Here is a 21,489-nt window from a genome sequence, read left to right on the forward strand (position 1 = left end):
AACAGAGAAAGCAAAAGTAAATTAAAGCATTCTATGATATGATTACAAATACTGACTCTATTTCTTGTTTATGTGTGGTGTCAGAGATCTAACCCAGGACCTCACACATGTGAGATACGTTCTCTACCTCTGAGTCCCATGCCTGACCCCAGAATTTGTTTGTTTTTATTTTTTTTGACTCATCTTTGCTTCATATTAATCTCTATGTTGGCTTCCCCCTTAAAATATGGTATAAAATTAAGTCAACAGGGGCTGGATCGATAGCACAGCAGATGGGGCATTTGCCTTGCACGTGGTCGACCCGGGTACAATTCCCAGCATCCCATATGGTCCCCGGAGCACCGCCAGGAGTAATTCCTGAGTGCAGAGCCAGGAGTTACCCCTGTGCATCACCGGGTGTTACCCAAAAAGAAAAAAAAATTAAGTCAACCGTATTGACTTTTGTTTCCATTTAATATAATTTAGGAACTATTTGGCTGAAAAATAACTGATATATAAGGATGATTTCCATATTTATATGTTCAATTTATATCCTTCAAAGAAGGGAGAAAATAATTTATAGAGATGGGGTAAGTTAATTAGAGAAAGTACTCTCCTTAGCTATTAGTGATAGCTTTTAGTATCTATTCAGAATTTTGCTTCTTTTGAGAAGATACAGCAATATGGGAAAAGAACCAATCCTATTTACTCATGTAGATCATTTTACTGGGTTATTTTAATCATTCTGAAATATTTTTATCTTTAGATTCATCTTGGCTAAGAACAGACTAATTCATGTTCTAATAAGGAAATAAAATATATCAAGTGCTTACAAGTTTTATTTTCACTTGCCTCTTCCCCTTTGGAAAAGAAGTGGATATGGGACTATCTTAGTCAGGAAGCAGTCCCATGAAACTCAGATGACCGGGATGCCCCCAGATGCCTCGGGGCCATGATATCAAACTCCCCTGGGAAATAGGGGTCAGCACCATTTAAAACCATTGCCAAGGTGTATGTATGTCAGCCCCAAAGGACCATGCAGCATCACAATATTTCCAAATAAGAACTTTTATTAATCAAGTAAGCCAAGGAGAGCTGCTCTGTTTTGAAAGGAGCATATTCAAGTGAGAAACAACTTGAGCAGTGGGGTGATTTAATACTTGTTAGCTGATAAATATAGCCTTTGCAGGAATAAAACTTTATGATGCAGTGTTGAAAAGCTTAATTACTAAACTGTCTATGCATGTCTTGCTCAGGCAGCAAGGGTGACAAATTATAGCGGTGGAATAGTATTTTTCACCTTTGGCATTTCTGAAGGGGAAAAGTATGTCTAGAAACATCAAGAAAGCACTAATAATCCCAGACCAGATATTACAGAGAGAAAAAAAGAGACAATTTATTGAGTCACCAAGCCTTCTGTGCAAAATGCCATCATCCCCACCCCACGCCTACCCACTACCTAAAGTAAAAAGAACAAGGTCAATTTATTTTATACTCATCCAAGTATACATATATATGCATTTATATGTGTGTATATATATACATGTATATATACATATATATATATGCACCTCCCATTCTCCTAACTCTCTTGTGAAATAAGTAGACAAAGCAATTCTTACTCATTTGACAACTGAGGAAATCAAGGCATAAAGATTGGCCAACTGAGGTCACAAAAGGAGAAGCCAAGACAGGAACCCAGGCCTCCCATGACCCATTTCTATTTACGTGGCACCATGCTGCTGCCAGATGAACATGATAATTAAAGCTGAACTGAAATATGAGTTGGAGGTACAATTAGCACCATGTGGTCTTCTTATTGATGTTTCATTTCAGAGAGCTAGCACTAATCCTAATGTGATATAAACAGGAGTCTAATATGGAATAAAATCTCCATAAGTACTGGCAAAATGATTTATATCCCTGTTATTTTCATTTGCTAGCTTATTTCCTTCTTTGGGGGCACTTGCTGTGAGAGCTGTATTACTGAATCTCAGCCACACTTTCTTGTTTAGCAGAGACTCATGCTCTGTTCCTTCTCTCCATCTGTACTTCTCATTTCTTCATTCCCTTTGTTTGAATATCCTTTCCTGTACTCCAGTATATCTTTCTCCTCTATCATCTCTTTCTCCCTTAATGTATTTTTTCTTTCTCTCTTCTCCTATGTCTAAGTCTCCATTTTCAAAACATGGAATATAAATATGATTTTATTTTTTATGTGATGCTCAGTGATTTGTGTGATTCCTTCTCCACCCCCTCTTTTAAAATTTAAAGCAGTCAATCCTGTTTTTCATCCAAGCTAAATGTGCAATCATTATTTTGATTTTCAAAGGTAACATAGTAATTTAAATTTGGCTATAGGTTTCAGGAATCACAGTGCAAATATTCTTTTAAAATGCATGCAGAGCATAATAGCTGAATCTATAGTGGAAACAATGCAATAGAATCATTAATTTGCACCCAAAGCCCTGATTAAGGAAAGATAAAATCCACATACATGTAAGTGCAAGTTCAGAGAATAAAGATGCTGTAGCTCATGAAATATAAGACTCCAAAAAAAAAAAAAGCAAACAAGAACATGTTTCTGAGAGTGGAAGAGAGAGAGAGAGAGATTACAGATAAAGAGATACATCAGAAAAAAAAAATATCCGGTAAACTATACCCCTCCTGGGCAGACATGACTGAACCTCAGGAATCCAAATGGCATATCAGTGTAGTCAGGTTGAATTCCATATGTGGAGAAGACTTAATGGAAAGTAGAAAAGGAAAATGCCTTAGGAAACCTCACATCAGCTGGTGCAGAATTGAGCTGCTATATTCCTGCCTAGAAAGTATTTATGCCAAACCAATATAATTAGCTAAGGAAGCCAGCATGGTAGAAATGGTATTGTGTCCTGTGTTTTTTCTCAATAAGAGTAATTATAGTCTACCTAAGAATTCAGAGAAGAGTCTATCAAATGAACCTGCTAAGGAGAAAGTGTTAATTTAAAAAGACTTGTAGGATTATAAAATCTTAGAATGCCTCAGCTCAGAGGAACTTGGAGACCATTTGACTAGCTTTTAAACATCTTGAATTTTTTTTATAGTTTTTAGTGCTAGGCATCATGATTTACAATACTGTTAATGGAGGGTTTAGTTCAGATGTTTCAATACCACACCCTTCACCAGAGTGTTCACATCCCCCTACCACTGTCCCGTTGTTCCTACTCCTCACCCCTCTGGTGTGATAATCTCACCTATGTAGACCAGTATTTAGTTTCTGTTGTCTTTGGCCGTTTGTTATTCCCCTACTATGTTTCTGTATATCCCACATATGAGGAGGATTATTCTATATCTGTCCCTTTTGTCTGATTGACTTCACGCAGCATATTTTCTAGATCCATTTATGTGGCAGAATATTGCATAATTTCATCTTTGCTTATGGCCAAGTAGTATTCTACTGCGTATATATAAACCATAGTTTCTTTATCCATTTTGAGTTTTGAATTTATTTGAGAAGGTAAGAAAATCTGTGGATATCTTAACAACCAAAATAACTGTGAATATAGACTTCACTTTAATCACTATATACTTTATGAATATAAACTTTGATAAACTTTAATGAAGAGTTACTTTATTTTCAACATACTTGCTGTCTTTTTAAAAATAAAGTTTTCTTGGAACACAGCCTTGGCCACGTGACTCTTCCTGAGTGTATTGTCTATGACTGTTTCTACAGCAACAAAGAATAAATGAGTATTTGCAACAGAGAATTAATGAAACATGGAAAATGACCGACCTCTGGAAAGGAGAAAAGGAAAATACCTTAGCAAACCTCTAATGTTTAAAATAAAGGATAAGTTACTATCTGGTACTTAAAAAATTACTGATTCCTATTTTAGGGGGTTGCAAACCCTCCAAAGTTTATTTTTAGACACTCTACGGTCTTTGGACACCAGATGAAGAACCTCTAAATCTAGATCCCATCACTTTATGTAAATACAGCTTCTTCTTAAATCCACACATCTGGTCTATTGTTCTTTGATCTTATGCCCCGTTGTAAATCCTTCAAGGCTAATATTACAGCTTTGCAGTTAAGAACACGTCCTTTGGTGTTAAATAGTTCTGTATTTTAATCCAGACTTTACTCCTAATTGTTTGACCTTGAGGCATTTAAACAACCTCACAATCTTCTATAATCTGAAATATGAGCTAATGGTAACTCCCTCAAAAGATTGCTGAGACTCAAGTACACATAAAGTCTTAGCATAGTGCTGGTCACATAGTGTTTAATGAATGATAACAAAGATAATGATGATGCAGAGGAGGGAGAAGGAGGAGGATTAAGAGCATAAGCAGATCCTCCCACTGCCTCTGAGAATCCTATAAAAGTCTACACTTACTTTTGAAAGTTGATGGTAAGAGTTTCTGCATTGATAGAAGTCCATAGTGAACCTCAGAAGATTAAAAGTCCCAGTTTTCTGGGGGCCAGTGGCATAGTTCAGTTGGTAAAAAAAATTCAAGATGTTTAAAAGCTAGTCAAATGGTCTCCAAGTTCCTCTGAGCTGAGGCATTCTAAGATTTTATAATCCTACAAGTCTTTTTAAATTAACACTTTCTCCTTAGCAGGTTCATTTGATAGATTCTTCTCTGAATTTTTAGGTAGACTATAATTACTCTTATTGAGAAAAAACACAGGACACAATACCATTTCTACCATGCTGGCTTCCTTAGCTAATTATGTTGGTTTGCTTGTGACTGACCTGGGCTAAATTCTCAGAACTCCATATAGTTGACCAAGTACCACTAGGAGTGATCCCCGAGCACAGACCCAGGAGTAAACCCTAAGCACCACTGGGTTTGGCCCCAAACTTTCCCCTCAAAAAATTAACTTTCTGGGACATGAGCGATAGCTAAAATACTTGCTTTGTTTGCAGCTCACCCAGCTTGATCCCTGACACCACACAAGGTCCTCTGATCACCATCAGGAGTGATCCTTGAACCCTGCTGATTGTGGTCCACACACAAAAAAAAATTAAAAGTTCCAGTTTTCTTCAACACCTTGCTTACACAATAGCGCTGTGTCTACCTGAGATCAGCTGTGGGCTACTTTTGCCTGCTATAATAGAGAAGTAAATTTATTTGTTGGTTGGGGGGAAAGGTGGATATTTAGTGGTTATTTAGTTTTGACATGTAAAGTAAAGGCCCTCCCGGTGATGTGCTCTAATCTGTTCCTTGAAAAGAAACTGGGATAGGCCATCAGCAAGAGTAGGGATGATGAAAAATAGAAGCATTCTCTGTGACTAATGGTGTCTTTTCCTTAACAAGCTTGTGTGCTGAATGCAAAGAATTTCACACTTGGTTTGGATTCTGCTGAAGATTATTTACTTAATCTCTAAAAGACTGTGAAAACTGGGAGTGGTCATTGTACATTCTTAACATGTTTGGGTATGCATGTCAACTCAGTTCCTGGCCCTGGCCTTTCATTTTAAAATCTAAACTGCTAGTAAGCTCTATGACATGAGGTCAGTACTATGAAATTCTAGATGTGTGATCTAGAATTAGTTTCTGCTGGCTCTGAGTCTCAGGATCCTCATCTATCAATTGGGAATACTACTGATATTATTCGCCTTTAACATTTTATTAAGTGATTAAGTGATTAAGAGTCATTCTGAAGATTATGGTATACAGATATAAAGCATTTGGCATTATGCCTAGCACATAGAAAACACATTTTTTTTCAAATTCATTTCCTTTTAATTTCCTGACACAGTTTTCTTTTAATCACAGGGAGATATAGGTACAACGTTGTTCATGATTGGGGTTTCAGTCATATAAGAAAATAATTTATGTTGACTCCTATTATTATTTTTAATAGTTAAATAGGACTTAAGAAAATTAATTCCTTCCCATAACTGCATTGATGGATAACTTAGAGCTAAAGAAGCAAGTTCAGTATAAAAATCTCATCAGGACTATGTTTACATACCACTGTAAATTTGATCTCAGAGTCATTTTTCTTCAAAAAGTCTTGATGACTCTTTAGTAACAAATGAATAAATGCTATTATGGTTTATTGTTGTGCTCTGTAATATACCTGGCATGGCATCCTGCTTTTTCTCATCCAATCGATCTCCCTAATTTTGTGATATAATCATATGTGTGCTTACTTGTTCAGTATCTCCTGGAAATCAAGTAGATTTTCAGCCATGAGATTAAATAATGAACATGAAAACATTTTAGCTAAATGTTAACTACCTCATCCATAATTTTCATTTTATGTCAAAATAATATTTTTATTACATAAGACTAAATAAAATGTTACTATAATTAACTCAACCTGTTTGTTTTTACTTTTTCAATATGGCTACCAAGCATTTAAAATTATAAAAAAAATTTACATTTTTTTTTCCTGCTGAACAATATGGACCTTATCCTTAGCACTCAGAATGTGTCCCTAGATGAGCAGGATGGGTGCTGATTAGCTGAGAACTTTATAGAAATGCAGATTTTTAGGCCCCAGGAGAATAAGAAATTCTGCTAGAGATCTGCATCTTTGCAGAAATCTTCAGGTGACTTGTATTTATTAAGTTAAGACTTGTAAATATCATTCTATTCCCTGTTTTACAGACAGGGAAACTGAGGGCCAGAGAGATGGTACAGCGGATAGAACTCTTGCCTTGCATGCAATCAACCTGTGTTCAATCCTTGGCGCGTTGTGTATGGTTCCCCAAGCGGGAGTAATTACCAGAAATAATTAATAAGAGTAATTCCTTAGTGTACAGTCAGGAGTAAACTTTGAACACAATGGGTGTTGCCCAAAAACCAACCCCACACACACACCAAAAAAAATTAAAAAGCAAACTGAAACTGATTCTGGTAACAGCTTGTTCATGGTTATCTAATTTCCCCATGGTCTTGATAATGCCAAATGGCGGGTCAGAGAGATGGTACAAGGGTTAAGGCACTTGCCTTCCATGCTACCACCCCTCTTCAGCCCCCAGCAACACATTTAATACCCCAGTCACTTCCAGAAGTGATTCCTGATCACAGAGCATGGAGGAAGTCCTAAGCTGAGTGTGGTCCAAACACAGGAAAAGAAAAGAAAAGTTAAATTTAAAATAACTTTTAATTTAAAAGAAAAGAAAATTTTAATTTAATATAAAATTAAAATTAAAGAAAATAAAAAATTAAAATGCAGTTGGGATAGAGAAGGGGCAAGATAGTTGGATATAATCACTCTGAACAAGAACTGAGTGATTAAAGTAGGTAAAGGGGTGTACATGATAACCTCTCAGTACCTGTATAACAAACTAGAATACCCATGGAGGGGAGGAGAGAGAGAGAGAAGGGGAGAGAGAGAGAGAGAAAGAGAGAGAGAGAGAAGAAAAGTGCCTACCATAGAGGCAGGTTCAGGCAGGGTGGAGTCAGGTGAAGATGGCAGGAAGGAAACTGAGGACACTGGTTGTGGGAAATGTACACTGATGAAGGGGTGGGTATTGGAACATTCTCATTCTGTGACTGAAACCCAATCATGAACAACTTTGTAACTGTGTATCTCATGGTGGTCTAATTTAAAAAAAAAAGGAAAGAAGGAAAAAAGGGAGGGTGGAGGGGAGGAAAAAGGGAGGGTGGAGGGGAGGGAGAGAAAAGAAGGGAAGGAGGAAGGGAGGGAGGGAGGGAGGGAGGGAGGGAGGGAAACAAAGAGATTAAATGTCAAATGCACACCCCAATTACATCACTTCTTCAGATCCTCTATTATAATATATTATAAAATATATCTTCAGAAATACTTATAAAAAATTTCAAGGTATTCTTCAACATTGTGAAAGGGACTTACTCTAAGTGACTAGATAAGAATGAAGAAAAATGGCCTCCTAAACTATTGTCGCTGTCGCTGTCACTGTCACTGTCCTCCTGTTGTTCATCAGTTTGCTCGAGCAGGCCCAGTAATGTCTCCATTGTGATATTTGTTACTGTGTTTGGCATATTAAATACGTCATGGGTAGCTTGCCAGCTTTTTCCATGCAGTCGAGATACTCTCAGTAGCTTGCCGGGCTCTCCGAGAGGGGCAGAAGAATCGAACTTGGGTCAGCCGTGTCCAGCCTCTTGCAAAGAAAACACCCTACCTGCTGTGCTATCGTTCCTAAACTGTTACTACAAATAACATCCTTTTTTATTATTGAATTTTTTAAAGTTTGCATTCCTAAGGAAACTAGGAATTGAGCTCCTATTTGACCCAACATCTCCACTTCTTGGAGTATGCCCTAAGGAACTAAAAACACAGTGTAGAAAAAACACCTACACTCCTAAATTCATTGCAGCACCAGTCATAATAGCCATAATCTGGAAGCAACCCAAATTCCCAAGAACAGATGATTGGATAAAGAAATTGTGGTACATATACGCAAAAAAATATTACTCATCTGTAAGAAAAGATGAAATAATGATATTTGCTGCTCAGTGGATGAATCTAGAGAGTATCATACTGAGTGAAATTAGAGGGGAGAAGACCAACAGAGAATGATTTTCCTCATATGCAGGAAATAAAGAGTCATAGGGGGGGAAATGTCCCAAAACAATAGAAACAAAGAAGATGAGAGACAGTCTTCAGTAGGAAACTTACCATTTGGGGAGAAGGATGGGTAAGTGGGATAATACTGGGAAGAGAACATTAAGACAATGATGGAGGGAAGGAGTCTCTATGGAGAAGGAGGGGGTACCGAAAGGTGGTAAAGTCTTAAACACAAAACCCTATCAGTAACAGTAACGTAAATCAAGGTGCCTAAAATTTATAATTAAAGTGCCTTTATGGAGGCAGACTGAGTTGGGGGAATCAGACTGGGGATACTGTTGGAGGACAGAGGATACTAGTGAAGAGATCAGTGTTGGAACATTTCATGTTTGAAACTCAAACATGAAAAACTTTGTAATTCACAGTGACTAAATAAAATAATAAATAGCAGTTTGACCATGATAAAAGATCAAAATTTATAGTATAGTAAAGTATATCATTCTAATATCCGTAAAGTATATTATTCTAATATCCTTTATATTCTTAACAAAAATTAAAATGTTGACTTGAGGTAGGGAAGGATTCAGTGTGGAGCTTCCTGTATCAGTGGTGCTTGGGGAATCACTTACAGTGACTCGTCCAATTGGGTGAGGCCAAGGCCTAGGCCCAGTGATATAGTGCTGCTTGGACCCAGTGGTACCAGTTGTGCTCAGGGACAGTAGTACCAGCAGTACCAGGAGTTAACTCATCTTCATAATGCAAGTCATGCATTCCTGCCTTTTGAACTATCACCCCAATCCCAAAGTTTTGCCTTTTTAGTTTGTTTGTTTTATTTTGGGGCCACACCCAGTGGTCCTCAGGGTTTACTGATCCCTGGCTCTGTGCTCAGGGTTTACTCCTGGGGACCATATTGGATGACAGGGATCAAAACCAGGTCAGTGACATACAAGACAAAGCCCTTCATGCTGTACTATCTCTCCAGCCCAAAGTTTTGACAATTTAAAAATAAAAATTATACAGATAATACTAAATTTCTTCTCTATTTCCTTCCTATCTTTCTCTGTCACAAAGGAAAGTACTCCTGTGTCTTTATTTTTATCAGATATATTGCTCTATGGTAGCATTTCTACATTTTTATATTTGACCTTATATATATATTCAAATTGGTAATGTTCCGAGTTTTTAATGTTACAACATATTGCATGCAGTAATTTGAAAATTTTGTTCACTTCAGTATCCTGTTTTTTTTCATCATCACTCCATGTCAACACATTTAGTCTCATTTATCTATATTCACTATTGTACATTCTTCTATTTTGTAAATAAGTCTGTTTGTCTATTTCTCTATTGATAAACATTAAGCTGCTTCAAATATTTACTGCTCCCAACATTATTGTCATAAATAACTTTACACATGACTCTTTGTTCACTTGTGAATTTTTACAAGACATAATTTTAAAATGCATTTAAACTGTTGTGAGTTAAAGGAATTGTTTTTTGCCACACTACATGTTTAAAATAATTTGAAAATTATTTCAAAGATTTTCAGAATTCCTGATATTTTTTAAAATTTTTCTAATATTAAAATAGATTTATGATGGAATTACGGAGCCTGCTTGTTAGCAGGTATTCAGTAAGCAGCAAAATCACCCATGGAACCAAAACTACGTAGTCCAAGTATGCAAGTATTCTCTGAAAGCAAAGGGCCACAAAGGATATAGACAAGGAACCACCAGGGGAATTTGTGCTGATGTTGGGGTTATAAAAAATTCCTCTAATTTCTCAAAACTAAGTGCTAGTGTGATTCTTTTTTTTGTTTTGCTGTGTTTTGTGTCCAAATTGGGCAGTGCTCAGGGCCTGCTCTTGGATCTGTGCTAAGGGATCCCTCCTGGTGGTACTCAGGAGGCCGTCTGGGGTACTGGGGATCAAATCCAAGTCAGCCTCGGGCAAGGTCTTACTGAACTATTGTTCAGGCCCCAACTGATGTGATTATAAGAGTAAGGAAAATTTCATCTCTCAAAAAAAAACCTTCTGAAAATAAAGTTCTCACCTGAGAGCTGAAAACTAGGGCAGACTGTCATATTTTATTTGATTAAATAAGAAAAGAACCAGAATGAGACACCAGTTAACAGTCATCAGGTGACTATTATCAAAAACCGAACTAACAGAAAATGACAAATGTTGGCAAAAATGTAAAGAAATTGGAACACATATGGATTACTGGTGGAAATATTAAATGGTGCAACCACTCTGGGATATACCAAGGTGGTTTCTCAAGAAAAATTAAACAATGAAATGGAACCAGCACAGTAAAGTCATAATGACAGTAACAAACTCTCATGTATCAATAATCCCCCTCAATGTGAATGGATCTCACCAATTAAAAGGCACAGAATGGCTAGGTGTATTGAAACACAAAGTGAACTCTGTGCTATTTATGAGAAACTCACTTATGCTGTAAAGATAAACATAGACTGAAAGAAATCAGAACTAATATTCTAAGTCAGATCAGGAACTTCTCTACTTATATCAAATAATAAAGGCTTTGCTCTAAAAGATACCACAGCTATAGTTGGTCATTACAAAATGATAGAGGAATCAATACAAGAATACATTGCTATTATTAATATTTATGCTCTCAAAGTTGCAGCCTCAAATATATAAAATAAACATTAGCAGACCTAATGGAAGAAGACATTTACAGCAACACAATAATAAGGACTTTAATATTCCACATATAGCAACGGACAGATTATTCATGAAGAAAATAACCATGGTAACAAAAGCTTCCATGAAAAATTAGATGAGATGAACTTAATAGATATTTACAGAACATTCAAATCCAAAACACCACAGTACACATTCTTTTCAACTGTTCATACAATATTCCCACAGATAAGCAACATGTGACACAAAACAAATCTCAATAAATATATGCCAATTGAAATTCCATTAAGTTTATTTTCAAATGTCTACAACAGCTATAAATCTAGAAAAAAAAGGAAAAGAGGTGCAAAAAAAGGAAAAGAGGTGCAAGCCACATATTTGTAGAGAATAAGCTATAAGCTACTGTACAACTTTTGGGTCAGTGAAGAAATAAGACTTGAAAGAGAAAATTAACTGGCAATAAATGAAAATGTAGACGTGGCCTATCAAAACCCAGGGGTTGTAGCACAAGCAGTACCAAGCATCATGTTTATATTAATACATGTCTACCACTGGAAACAAGAAGAATAATGAGCTAGAGAAAAAGAAACTGGAGACCAGAAACCAGTAAATAGAAGGAAATAATAAAATTTTAAGAAATTAATGAAACATTCAAATATAAATACAAGAGCTGGCTCTTTAAAAAATTAACAAAATAGAAAAACTTTTAATATGGCTCACTATGAAGAAGACTGAAAATAAATTAATTTAAAAAATGAAATAGGAGATGTTATAGCAGATTACAGAAATCAATAGAATAAGGAAGTACTAACACAATGATATAACAACAAATTGGATCACATAGAATAAATGTCAAATATTTATAAAAAAAAATCCAAGACTTAGTAAGAATTAAATAGAATACCTGAATAGACCATACCCATTGCAAGTAACAAAACAGAAACAATAAGAAAATCCTCCCCTATAAAGCAAAATCTAAAGATTTGGTTCCCTGGCTTCATTAATGATTCCAGCAAACTTGAAATGAAGAATTCATAATAATAATTTTCAAACTCTTCCAAAAAATTTAAAAGGAGAGAAAATTTCCAAACCAGTGCTTAAAGTCAAAATTAGCCTGATACCAAATCCAGAGGACAATGCACATATATATGCATGTGAGTACATGGGTGCAAACACACACACAATCACACACAAAATACTACATACTAATATCTTTGATGAATGCAAATGTGCTATTCCTCAAAAAAATGGTAACAAACCAAATGAAACAATACATTGAAAGAATAGCATACTACATTCAAGTGAAATTTAATCCAAGAATGCAAGAAGGGCTCAATATATGAAAATCAATTGTGATATACCACATTAACAAATGGAAGGGGAAGAAATATGATCACCCCAACAGACCCAGAAGAACATTTGACAAGAGTCAATATTCTTTAAAGATTTAAAAAAAAACTCACAAAACAGGCATAGAAGGAATTTACCAAAACTTGATAATGGTCACATATAACAAACTCACAGCTAACATAATACTCTATGGTGAGAAAATAAAATCTGTTCCTATACTGTCAGGAACAGACAAGAATGTCCTTTCTTTCCCCTACTATTAAGTATATTGTTGAAAATCCTAGCTTGACCAATAAGAAAATCAGAATTGGAAAGGAAGAATAACACTCCTCTCACTATTTTCTCAATAGAAAATCTAAATTCCATTAATAAGCTATTAATAATTTATTAATTATTAATATTCTATTAGTAAGCACAATAGAATGTAGCAAAATAGGTAGCTAAAATTTTAACATACAAAAATCTGTTACCTTTATTTATGGAGGAGGATGGTTGAAATAGCAGTGTGAAACACATGCAGGGCACCACATATAGTATCAGGGATTGTACTAGGGTAAGCTGCGTGTAAAGGTACTTAACCCCTATACTAAGTTTTCCACTCCCCAAAAATCTGGGGTTTTTTTGTTTGGTTGTTTGGTTTTGATTTGAGGGTCACAGTGGTGCTCAGGACTTACTCCTGGATTTCTCCTTAGGGATCACTCTTAGTGGGCTCAGGGTACCATAAAGGGGTGCTGGAGATTGAACCCAGGTTGGTTGCCAGGAGTGATTTTTAAAAATCCAAAAGTAAATAAATAAACCACAATAAAATTCCGTATTTATCTTATCAAATTGGTATCTCTTAAAAAATTGCTAAATCCTAGAGATCAAAACTTACTGGTAAATATTAAAATTTTCACAACTTCTGTACATAATAAATTGGCAATGTTACCAAATGTATTCTTACTCCATAATCATTCTTCTAGGAATCTGGCTTAAAGAAGTAATCAAGGATGCCAACAAGGATTTATTTATAAAACGTCTATTTAAACATTAGTTATGATAGGGGGAAACTGGAAACAACCTAAATAAACTCTAATAGGAAGTGGTTGAATAAATTTCAATAGATCAAAACAGTGGAATCCAATGCAATTAATTTTAAATGTGCTTTAAGAGCACAGTTGCCTACCTGGGATAGATTTTACCGTACAATGTTAAGAATTAGCAGCAGGATAGTACCAGGGATAAGGCACTTACTTGCCTTGCATGCACTTAACCTGGGTTCAGTCCCACATACCACATATGCTTCCCCCAAGCCTAACAAAAGTAAGCCCTGAAAGTAAAACCAAGAGAAATCCCTGAGCAGTTCTAGGTGTGCTTCCCCAAAACAGAAAAGACAAAAAATAGAAGCAAAACAATAGATTTAAAAAATAGTAGTCAGACTGGAATACTTTCAATGACTTTAATTCTTTTAAAACATTAGTTATATGTAATATACAATTCTGTGCACACATATGTGAAAACTGAACGTATACAAGTCTTTTCTAACTAACTGGGGTGCCAGTTGTGCATGGCCATTCCCAGAGACATAGTGTCTGGCAGGCAGTGCAGTGCCTCTGGATATCAGAGGTATTAGAGAATTGAACTCAGGGCCTTGCAATGCAAAACATGCACTCCATTCCTTTGAGCTAACCTCCCAACCTAGTATATAAAAATATTCACAAGGTTCTCAAGGGGGTGGCACTTTGAGGTGAATTTTAGATTTTAAAATAATTTTTCTCTATTTTATACTTTCTCTGGGCTGAAGCACTAACACAGCAGTAGGGCATTTGCCTTGCGTGCAGCCAGCCTGGCCAAGCCGGGTTCGATTCCTCCGCCCCTCTCAGAGAGCCGGGCAAGCTACCGAGAGTATCTCACCCGCATGGCAAAGCCTGGCAAGCTCCCTGTGACGTATTCGATATGCCAAACACAGTAACAAGTCTCAAAATGGAGACGTTACTGGACCCGCTGAAGCAAAATCAATGAACAATGGGAGGACAGTGTTTGTTTTGTTTGTATATTTTCTCTATGTTTTTATAGTGAGTGAACAGCAAACAGATTGTCTTCATTTTAAGGTACTTAAACCCAATATTACTATCTCCAGGAAAGCAAATAAAACTTAAATGAGAAAGAAATTTTCACAAGCAAAACTTTCCATCTTCCCATTGTGGATGGAACAGGCTGGTGGGGCCTTTTCTCTGCCATCTGGGAAATGTTCCCACAGTGACTTGGTGTTCCTCACTCTAGCTGATCCTCCACTGCCTTGGGAAGAGCAAATGGGATGGAGTGTGTGTGTGTGTGTGTGTGTGTGTGTGTGTGTGTGTGTGTGTGTGTGTGTGTGTGCAGATTCCTGGGATTCAAGCTCCACGGCAGAGGTCTGGAAGCCTGCATTTTATTTAAATTTTCCCTGAGGGATTCGGAGGCTGTCAGGCCATTTCTACAGTTGAGAGTGCCCAGATTAGAAGATTTAAGGCTGCTTCAAAGTGGAATGAAAAGCAGTTCTGAGATTTAAAAGTATGGAGATGATATGCCTGTAAAATCAAAGCAGTACAGGTACAAAGAAAGCAAGTGGGAGGTTACTGAGATGGAGGAGAGAGTGACTTAAGGATCGGTTTCTGATTATATACGATCGGTTTCTGATTATATACATCACCACAGTATTGCTTTGCAACATAGGTGTTTGACCCCATAAATAATTTGTAATGCAATTTATTCAGCCAAGAAAAAATTTAAATTAATAGTGGAGGGCGGGGGCATAAGAAAAGAACAAGGAAAAATGTGAATGCTGATGCTAAGTAAGAAAAGCTATTTTCCAAGTCTTTCAGGAGTGATTCCTGAGTGCAGAGCTAGAAATAACCCCTGAGCACTGCCAGTGTGATTCCCTCACACCTCCCTCCAAAAAAGCTCTTTATTTATAAAAATTTCTGTAGGGTTTCAGGATTTTATAGCAAAAACTGCTCTTAGAAAATATGATCTAGGCGGCTGGAGCGATAGCACAGAGGGTAGGGTGTTTGCCTTGCTGATCCAGTTTCAATTTCCAGCATCCCATATGGTCATCCGAGCACCGCCAGGAGTAATTCCTGAATGCATAGCCCGGAGTAACCCCTGTGCATTGCCGGGTATGACCCAAAAAGCAATATATATTTATATATATATATATATATATATATTCTTTAAATGGGCACGATTCTCATCCTTTCTAACCCAGCAGCTTTCTTTTGTTCAAATATGGAGGAGCTGGGAAGCAGAACATTTGGGTCTCCTGGAGAAGGGACACGTTTCTGAGAATTGACTCACTGGGCCTCTCCTGACGTCATGGCACTTCCCATTCCCCTGGGTAGAGCCTGGAGCTTCGCTCTCCCACAGATAGCAATGCGTCCCTTATGTGTTCCTTTGGTTTCTTTTAGAATACATGCTATAGCAAAGGCATACACTGTCCTGTAGCTCCAGGGGGAGAACAGCAGGCAGTAAGAACTCCTGGGACCAAATGTTTCTATTTGTAACGCTGCTTTTGAGGGAACTAGTAGAGAGGGCACAACACAACCATTTTTCTATGCCCATGTGGTACTTGATTCTGAACTCTTAAATCAGGTCAAAACCTGTGTACAAATTCAGATAGTCTGACCTATCTCAATGGGTGACAGTTGGCTTAAATCACAATGGAACATAAGAGTGTAAATAAACCATACAAAAATACTGAGAACTCTTCTCTGATACATTGGGAACCCCAGAGCCTCTAGAGTTGACCATACCAGGGATGTTTCTGTGGTTTACTAATGAACTGGCATGGAAGTTGTACCATCATTACCAAGAAAAATCCGAAAGCTCGTTGAGCATAAACAGTTCCCTGACTGCATTGAAGGTCGTCATAGCTGAGTCATAAACCACGTAGAATTATAGAGATCCACTCCAGAGGCCTGAGAAATGCGACTTTCCTCACCATCACAGGCCAAGAACCGTATCTCAGAAGGAACTGAAAATGGAATTACTCAAACTGAAAACTGCTGATCTCTCTAGAACAATTCTTTTCCTAACCCAAGTCTGAAAAGTGTCCTTGGTAAGACCCAGAAATGAATTGTTTCATCAGAATAGGACATAGTTTGGTTTTCTCAGATTGACTGACATTTTCACAGTTGGGGAGCCAACCCTTCTCCACCTCAAACCAAAACACGACAGTGCTTGATTCTGTGCCCTTGTGGCAGAAATGCCCACCATCAAAGGCAGACTCCAACACCACAAGCCAAAGATGAATAACAAAAAAAGAGGAAATTATCGAGACCATGACCTCTTGGTGACCTTCTGGAGCTGAATCTTTGCTAGACTTCATCTTATCAAGCAGGCCTCCACCACCTCTTTCACACCCCAAGGGTGGTTTATGTACAAACGGAACTGCAATCAGCTTGGCCTGCAGAAGCCTGCCTCTCTAGAGCTTGCGAAGAGAAAACCCAAAGGCAAGTCTTATTTCAGCCACCCAAATTAGAGTGTATTGTTTACCAAATGTAACCTGCCCACATGGCAGAGTCTGGCAAACTTCCCGTGGCGTACCCAATATGCCAAATACCAGTAACAATGATGGGTCTCACTCTCCTAACCCTGAAAGAGCCTTGAATATGGCACTTTTTTAAAAATCTCAGGGCTAGGACGAAGGAGACTTTACTGGGGCCTGCTCGAGACAATCGACGAACAACAGGATGGTCGTGGTCGTGTTTTCGTGTTTAGAGGAAGAAACCCCTTCTGAGAAATAAACTTCCTGCTGAATTACTGCCGGGGTCATTCAAAAAGGTTACTGCTAGGTTGTCTTCAGCTCAAGAGTGAGATAGTTCGAATCTGAATATTGTGGTCTCTTGCAAACCTTTTTAGTTATGTGGATTAGGAAACTCTTCACTTAGGTTAGGCCAACATGACTCTGTTTACATTAGTCTCTTAGAACATATTCTGATTTACACATTGACAATGATGCTATTCTTAAAAAGGAAAATGTTTGCTTTTTCTGACTTCTATGTTTGGTTTACCAATATTACTGTGTTCTGATCACTAGTCATAGAGTAACAGTATTTGTAATAGTACTGGTGGCAGTATTAGTAGCAGTAGCAGTAGGAATTCTCACCCCTCTTTTTTGAAACATTTTTCCTCTCTGCACTACACACACATCACCTCACTGGTACCTCTATTATCTCCACTTTACCAATAATAAATATGAGACAACCAACATCATAATGAGATAGAGGAAAAAATGGAATATGTTTTGCACTCTTGGGGTTATCTCAGGTGATCTATTAGAGAACTACAGAGCAAAGATTACTTTTTTTTTCTTTTTTGGGTTACACCCAGCGATGCATAGGGGTTACTGCTGGCTCATGCACTCAGGAATTACTCCTGGCGGTGCTCAGGGGACCATATGGGATGCTAGGAATCGAACCCAGGTCAGCCATTTTGGCTACGTGCAAGACAAGCACCCTACCTACTGTGCTATTGCTCCAGCCCCAGGATTACCTTTTAAGAGGAAGAAACAACTGAGGTGGAAATAGTATTCCTGATATTCCTGGTCTGCCGACTGCCTTCCTCTGTAGTAGCTTACTCTAAAGATGAATCTGAGAGGTATACCTTTCATCCAGTGAACAAAAAGAAATTTGTAGATTTTTCTGAATCAGAAATTATTTAGCATATGGTGTGTGTGTGTGTGTGTGTGTGTGTGTGTGTGTGTGTGTGTGTGGTGTCCATGTGTGAGTTAAAGAAAGATAATCTTAGATGCGGGATGGGGTACAGGGGGCTGGCCTGAACTGTATATGAGAAAACCATGCAAACCAGAATAGAATCTTTCTGTCTGGGACACCAAGTTCACCCCCAATGTCTAGACTGTTGAAAGAGATTCCTTTTACCACTTTAAAAAGGAATGGAATTAGAAATGGAAGTGACTGGCCAAGAGTACCAAGTCTTCTGGGAGTGCTGGGCATCCAACAAGCTATGTTCATCATCAAGTGAGAGGAGGGGGAAATCCCTCTGTTTTGGCTTAGAATTAGTGTAGTTATTTTAGAAGCAGTTGCATCAGTGAACCAGACATTACTATTTGAGTACCAAAGTTCTGAAGAACATAAGTTTAGGAGAGTGCTGGTTCCCTGCTCTACACATCTTGCCTACAGGTTTCTCTGTACACCTGCTAAAACATATCAGCATTTACTTTCTTAAAGGTTTCTTCAGAGAGACAGACCATTGCCTTTAGAGAGGGTGAGCTCTATTGATCTAATCGCCTGTCCATCCACTAGATTTTAATCGCATCCACTCGGTTTAATCGCAAACCAACCACTAGGTTTTAACAAGAATTATTTAAAAATCATAATTTTCCTATATACACCAAATTTTACCTTTATACCTTTGTCACTATAATGTATCATATAAAACAAATTAGATCATGACATTATCTACAGTCTTTATGATATCTTCCATGTGAAGTTCTCTTTTGTGAGATTCTAGCTGCTGGACGAATTAAAAGCCTGGGACTCAAATAAAATTAATTCATGGTGCTAGCCCCAAAGAGATGACTAATTCCTACTTGGGCCATCTATTAGCAAAAGAAGACTCGCCTCATACTCACAGGGAAATATAAGCGTATTCTAATAACCAGTATAAATTATTCATAACTGCATGATCATAAGAAACCTTTCATAAATTTCCTTGGAGAGATGAAAACACCTGGGTTCAAAGACTTTGCCTAAACAAACTCAGGTAGCAAATGACTGAGCTGAGGTCTGCACTTGGATAATTCTGACAGAGAATCTGTAAAAGGTAAAAGGTAAAGGCCCTCCCGTTGATCGTCAATTTGCTCGAGCGGGCCCAGTAACGTCTCCATTGGAGACTTTGTTGTTACTGTGTCTGGCCCTGTTCCTTAAGTAATACTTTATCTTTCAATAATTTGATCAGGTTAGATCTATGGGGGATCTAAGGCTTATTCATTTGGCAAGTAAGTCCTCTTTAAGAACAAAAATATACATAAAACCTTACATAATATACATAATACCCCTTCTAGCTCCTTCTTAGTCACCATATAATTTCTTTGCATCTCTGTCATTCCTACCTGCCTAAAATACTTCCATGATATCCTTCGATTGGTAGTCTTAATAATTATTGTAATTATAGCTAACACTAATATCATGCCAGGCATTGCCCTAAGGTATTTTCTCATAGCCTATGCGGGGAAAACTCTACCATTATGCCCATTTTTCAGATGAGGAAATTAAGGAACTATGATTTAACAGTTTATCTCTGAAATATCCAGCTAACCAATACACCACTATGCTTCAGATAACTCAGGTAAATCAGACATAAACATGAGCAAACTTCATAGCAATTAGAATAAAGTACAATAGTTACCATGACATCACAAAGTACCAAATGTGTGGTTAGATATTCTATGAGTCACTAACTTAATACCTTGGTCAAATTCCCTATTGCCTATAAGTAGTGCAAAAACAAAAACATATTCTGAGATAATTAGTAATTCTTAGATATAAATCACCTTAATAAATTAATGATTTAATGATGGGAATATTTTTTTCTTGATTGCAAATGTTGAGACTCCCAAAATAAGGTTGGCTATGCCTGAATTTAAATATTTATCATAAGTTTAATTATGCTTTCATAGTCATTATCAAATTATGTGAATCAAAAAAAGGTACACTACCCCTGAAAACTAGTTAATCATTAGTGATACCTGAAGAAATTGGGATAGCGGGTAATAATATCTGCTAAAACTGTCTTGGGATTGAAGAAATATCAGCATGTCTGACTCAAATTACTTTAAGTGTTTGAAAAACACCTTAAAATTTACAGATAAGGGTTATGGTACTCTGAGATCACAGAGCCGATGTGTACTATTAATTCAACAAATGAATTAAATAGATTATGAGATTAGGATAGAGGATGCTCCACTACACCATGCTTCCCTATGATTAGTACCTATATCATAGCTAATATCTACTATTAGCTATAGCATCAGTAATCCTGCTATTTTTAAAAACACACACATATGTATATACGTGTGTGTGTGTGTGTGTGTGTGTGTGTGTGTGTGTGTGTGTTGCTGGGGAACTAGTATAAGGATTGAAGCACCACCAGGAGCAACTCTTGGACACTGATTTGAGAGTAGCTTCAAAGACTGTCTGCCAAGGATGTATGTCAAAAATATATATATATATATATATGCATGTGTATATGAATATATACATATGAATATATATACATATATATTCTGGGGCTGGGGAGTTCAAATGGTATAGCACCTACCTAGCTTGTCAAAGGTTGTGAGTCTGATCCCAAGATTGTATGTCCACCAGCCTCTGAACCCAGTTATTGCTGAGTAGATAGCCCTAAGCACAAAGGGGGAAGGAAGCAATAACCTCTACATGTATACTTTATTTTTTCCTCGTTGGAGAAGCCTGCATTTTCCCTTGAATATATCATGTATATATATATAAAGTGAGTGTGCACAGTGGGTAGGGTGTTTGCCTTGCACACAGCCGACATGGCCGACCCTAGTTTGATTCCTCCTCCCTCTGGGAGAGCCCCGCAAGCTACCAAGAGTATCTCGCCCGCACGGCAAAGCCTGGCAAGCTACCAGTGATGTATTCGATATGCCAAACACAGTAACAAGTCTCGCAATGTTACTGGGCCCGCTCAAGCAAATCAATGAACAATGGAAGGACAGTGACAGTGACAGTGTATGTGTGTGTATATATATATATATGTATATATTATATATATAAAATATACATATACATATATATATTTCCTATCACATTTCTCTAAACTTACTTCACTAAAGAAAATAGTAGTGATAATAATAATAATGACAATGATGATAATGCTTATATGGTGAAGTCTGACAAGGATATCATTGTTTTGAGCATTGCATAATTATCCACCATCACCTCCCATTGTCTTCAGCATGAACCCTTGTTCTTTACATTTTCCATGAAATTCTCACTATG

The 21,489-nt window shown here is 37.3% G+C and overlaps 1 protein-coding gene across 3 annotated transcripts in view; it reads left to right on the forward strand.

Annotated features, from left to right (window-relative positions):
• The window catches only part of RNLS (renalase, FAD dependent amine oxidase), a 432,063-nt gene that overhangs the window by 359,678 nt on the left and 50,896 nt on the right, over positions 1-21,489 (forward strand). Inside the window, exon 8 of one of the 3 annotated variants that reach the window (XM_056120951.1) lies at positions 5,307-5,392. The exons of 1 other annotated variant lie outside the window; for it this stretch is intronic. The gene's annotated coding sequence lies outside the window, so the exon portion shown is untranslated. Of the gene's footprint in view, positions 1-5; positions 24-5,306; positions 5,393-21,489 lie in introns of those variants that run through there. One more of the 3 variants, XM_056120952.1, reaches the window with a different exon arrangement.

This window comes from Sorex fumeus, unplaced genomic scaffold, assembly GCF_029834395.1.
Source record: "Sorex fumeus unplaced genomic scaffold, SorFum_2.1 ptg000043l, whole genome shotgun sequence".
In the NCBI taxonomy this organism is placed as follows: Eukaryota; Metazoa; Chordata; class Mammalia; order Eulipotyphla; family Soricidae; genus Sorex; species Sorex fumeus.